Consider the following 4,940-nt stretch of genomic DNA (forward strand, 5'->3'; position numbering starts at 1 on the left):
CTCATCGGGACTGCATCACAAGGACAGGGCTCCACACATCAACACCAGGGTTGGGGGTGAGATCAGGTGATTCTATCCCAGTCACAAAATGATAAGGGTTTTCTGACAGAGAACCACATGTCAGGTCATCTCTGGTGTAAGACAGTTCTAACGAAGCAGTGAGAACATCACAGAAAGGTAGAAGGGAGAGGGAAGTTGAGCAGCAGAGGCCCCTACCCCCAAAACAAAACTGGTCTAGTACTTGGTGCTGCCCATTCTTAGGGCAGGAGCAGAGTTCTACAGAGGTGACTGGCGCCTGTGAGCTCAAAGGCCTCCTGGCCTCAGAGCTTACTTGGCCTGAGGGTTTCTGAAATTCCTTCCAGCAAATTTAGCCTTGCTGCCCAGCTCTTCCTCAATTCTGAGAAGCTGGTTACACTTGGCCAGACGCTCAGATGGGCAGGGGGCACCAGTCTTGACCTGCCCAGTGCAGAAGCCCACCACCAGGTCTGCAGTGAAGGTATCTTCAGTCTCCCCAGAACTATGGGAAACCATCACTCCCCAGCCATTGGACTGGGCCAGCTTGCACTCCTGGAGAGATTCAGTTACGGAGCCAATCTGGTTCACTTTGAGGATTTTTCAATGCGCTTGGGATTGGTCACTGTGAGATCATCCCCTACCACCTGGATGCCTGCAGTAGCACTGAAATCCTTCCAAGCTCCCCAATCATCCTGGTCAAAGACCTTCAATAGACACCACGGGATAGTCCTTGATGAAGCTCTTGTAGAGGTCGCCAAGATGAGAAGGGGAGATGTATCTGCTGGGATCATCAGGAGACTTGAAGTCCAAGTCATATTTCCCAGATCAGAAGAATTTTGAGGCAGCAACATCCATGCCAATTATGACCTTATCAGTGTAGCCAGCCTTACTAATAGCAGTCTTTAGCAGGTCCAGAGCTTCTTTATTCTCCAGGATGTTAGGAGCAAAGCCACCCTTATCCCTTACATCGGTGGTGTCTTGTCTATATTTCTACTTAATCACACTCTTCAGGTTGTGGTAGATCTCAGCTCCAATGAGCATGGCCTCCTTAAAGTTTGCTGCTCCAACAGGGAGGATCATGAACTCCTGCATGGCCAGCTTGTTACCAGCATGGGAGCCATCGTTGATCACGTTGAAGGCTGGAATTGGAAGGATGACTTCAGCATTGCCTGCAAGGTCATCAATATGGTGGTACAGGGAGACACTTTTCTCAGCAGCTCCGGTGTTACAAACAGCCAAAGACACTCCCAATATGGCATTTGCACCAAATTTTGATTTATTTTCAGTGCCGTCCATCTCTATCATCAATTTGTCGATTTTCTCCTGCTCCACAACATTCACTTTCTTGCTAACCAGGGTTGGGGCAATAGTTTTATTGATGTACTCAAATATAGTGGGATTCTTCTAAAGTTGCTTGTTCCTCATCCTTGCTGCCTGGAATAATGATTCCTTAATGCATGGTAAACATGAAGTTCAGTTTGAATTTATGGAATGTAGTAAATGTCCCTGTGTACCTCAAACCACTGGCAAAGCAAAACATCCCCTTATTAAAGTGCATTATTTTCAATAAGTAAACTGCCCATCAACCAACCGGCAAGATATAAATATGCATGATTAATGCATACTGTTAATATTACAAAAACTGCTCATCTACCATGAGGTAGAAATAAAATGTAAATTACTAATATGCATTATTAATTCTTCCCCCAGCCCTCTAGAGGCAAATGAAAGGTTCCTCATTCCTTTTGAAGGTGTCCTTCGAGGAATGAGACTAGGTAATGTTCAGGTCAGGTGGCAGCATATTGCTTGACTCTGAATTTTGAAAGAGTTGCCTGGATGCAATTGAAGAAAGTAAGACTACAGGCTACAGATACTACATGTTTGCGAAGCTTTGGAGTATACACATCACTCATGCTACATGACAATCTAGTAGGTGAAAAGCTATATATCCTTATTTTTATAATGACACCTGATTTTTTGAGGCAACTAGGTGGCTCAGTGGAAAGAGCGCTGGGCCTGGAGTCAGGAAGACCTAAGTTCAAATCTGGCCTCAGACCATTCCTAGCTGTGTAACCCAGAGTAAATCACTTCACCTCTGTTTGCCTTAATCCATTGGACAAGGAAATGGTAATTCACTCCTGCATCTTTTCAAAGAACACCCTATGCATCATTGTGAAGAACAATGTGCTCCACATGGTTACAAAGAGTCAGACAGAACTGGACAACAACAGTAGATGCAGTGTTGGGGCACATAAGGGGCACAGTGGATAAAGTGCTGAACCCGGAGTCAAGAAGTATCATTTTCCTGAGTTAAAACCAAATTCTGGAATGGCAGAACCAACAAAAGGACAGGGTGAAATAGTTTTCCAGCCCAAGATAATCTAGAAGTTCAGCAGAAAATGTTTATCATACTTGAAAAAAAGTAGACTCGTAGAATCATAATGAAAATTATGATGATCATGATAATCATAAAGCAATATTATTAACATGCATACATTAATATCTAGAATGTGTGGGGGGGGGGAGAAAGAGGGAGGAAGAAAGACATAGAGACAGAGAAAGACATAGAGACAGAGACAGGGTGAGAGAGACAGAGAGAGAGAAAGGAGAGAGAGAAAGGAGAGAGAGAAAACTTAAGGGTTACAGAGTGATCTATAATATTAACTCATTTCATCTTCATATCCTGGGAGGTAACTACAATTATTATCCTCATTTTATAAAGGAAGAAACTGAAGAAACCAGAGGTTAAGTGACCCACCCAGGATAACACAGCTAATAACTGTCTGAAGCCAGATTTAAGCTTAGGTCTTCTTGATTCCTGTGATTCTGAGCAAGTCACTCAACCTTGTTTGCCTCAGTTTCCTGTTCCATAAAATGAAGTAAATAACAAACTACTACAATATCTTTGCCAAGAAAACTCCAAATGGGATCCCAAAGAGTTTGACACAACTGAATGATCACTTCTTGACTCTAGGTCTAATGCTTTATCCACCACACTACCTGATTGCAATGCCAGTCTAGATGTATACCTTTTGAAATCTAAAATGTACCAAAACATTTTTGGAATGTATCCAAACAATGACCTCTCTAATATCATCAAAACATAAAGTCCTCTGGGCTGTGGGAGGGTTAGGCAGTAGAGGAAACTGTGGTGGCGTGTTATAGGGCTGCTTCTGGGATATGTCCTCTGTGGAGCTTGCATCTTAGTGGATGAATTCAGAAACCCTGAAAAAATGTAGAACACAGCCCAGCACAGGCAACACCAGTACAGGTCGTGTCACAAGAAACCAGAAGAAAGCCTATGGGCGGGGGGGGGGGGGGGGGGAAGGGGCCACTGAACCAGTAGTTGAGAGGGCTTCAGCCCACAGACAGGAAAGGGGATGGACAAATGGTCAAAAAGATTACAGGCATCTTTTTGCTGGCACTGGATGCCAGGTCTCTGTTGTATTATCTATGCTCACATGTGGGTTGCAGCCCTGGGTAATAGTCCCAGGGTGAAAAGAAGCACTAGCACACTAGAGCTTGTGGCCACATTGGCCACCCTGGTTTATCCTGGTCAAAGTTCTGGAGCAGAAAGGACTGCTTGATACTACTTACTGACCAGAACACAGATCAAGAAAGTAGTAAACACACCTTTCCTTAGATTATACTACATTGACAGAACTAAAAGCATGCACACCCCTAGAACTAGCTTTGAAAACAGCCACACGAAAAAAAAGTGAAGCATGGGACACCGCCGTGTCCACCACAAGAGAGCCCAACTTTAATATAAAGCTAATGGTATAGTAATAACCTATGAAAAATGAGCAAACAACAACAATAACAACAAAAGATCCCGATCATAGAAAACTAACATGGTAAAAGGGAAGATCAAGACACAAACTCAGAAGAAAGAAAAAAAAACAAAACTGATACATCCAAAGAATCAAAGGAAAATGTAAATTGGTGTCAGACACAAAAGTAATTTCTGTAAGGGCTTAAAAGGGATTTTAAAATTCAAATAATAGAGGAAGAGGAAAAATTGGGAAAAGAAATGAAAGTGATACAAGAAAATAATGGAAAAAAGTCAACAGCTTGGTAAAGGAGGCACAAAAAATATTTAAGAAAATAACACTTTAAAAACAGACTAGGCCAAATAGTAAAAGAGGCAAAACAATCCAATGACAATCTTCTTAAAAAGTGGAATTTGTCACATGGGGTAAAAAGATGTACAACAATGTACTGAAATTTTTTCCTAAAAAGTAGAATTGTCCAAATGGAAAAGGTGGTACAAAAGCTCAATGAGGAAAATAATTATTTAAAATTGGAATTCAGCAAGTGAAAGACATTGACTCCAAGAGACAGCAAGGAGCAATAACAAAACTAAAAAGAAATGTAAAAAATAGAAGAAAATATGAAATACATCATTGGAAAAACAACTGACCTTGAAAATAGATCCAGGATGGATGATTTAAAAAAAAAAACAATTTGACTACTTGAAAGCCATCATCAAAAAAGAGCCTAGATTTCATGTTTAAAGAAATTATCTAAGAAAAGTCTCCTGATATTATAGAACCAGAGAGTCAAAAAGGATACAAAGAATCCACTGATCACCTCCTAAAAAAGATACCAAAATGCAAACTTTCAGGAAAATTATAGCCAAATTTCAGAGCTCCCAGGTCAAAAAGAAAATGTTGCAAGTATCCAGAAAGAAATAATTCAAATATTGTGGGGCCAAAGTCAGAATAACATAAGATCAAGCAACTTCTACATTAAAGGATTGGAGGCAAAGTCAAGATTACAACCAAGGATCACCCACTCAGAAATACTGAGTATAATCTTTCAGGGGAAAAATGGATGTTCAATGAAGAAGAGGACTTTTCAACAGAGATGAATAGAAAATTTGACTTTCAAATACAAGGTTCAAGAGAATCATAAAAAGGTAA

The 4,940-nt window shown here is 41.0% G+C and overlaps 1 pseudogene; it reads right to left on the reverse strand.

The window, feature by feature from the left end:
- Window positions 1-327: 327 nt before the first annotated feature.
- Window positions 328-1,320, reverse strand: LOC118849179 (annotated as a pseudogene).
- Between the last annotated feature and the right edge of the window lie 3,620 nt (window positions 1,321-4,940).

Source organism: Trichosurus vulpecula, chromosome 4 (genome assembly GCF_011100635.1).
Source record: "Trichosurus vulpecula isolate mTriVul1 chromosome 4, mTriVul1.pri, whole genome shotgun sequence".
Lineage (NCBI taxonomy): Eukaryota > Metazoa > Chordata > Mammalia > Diprotodontia > Phalangeridae > Trichosurus > Trichosurus vulpecula.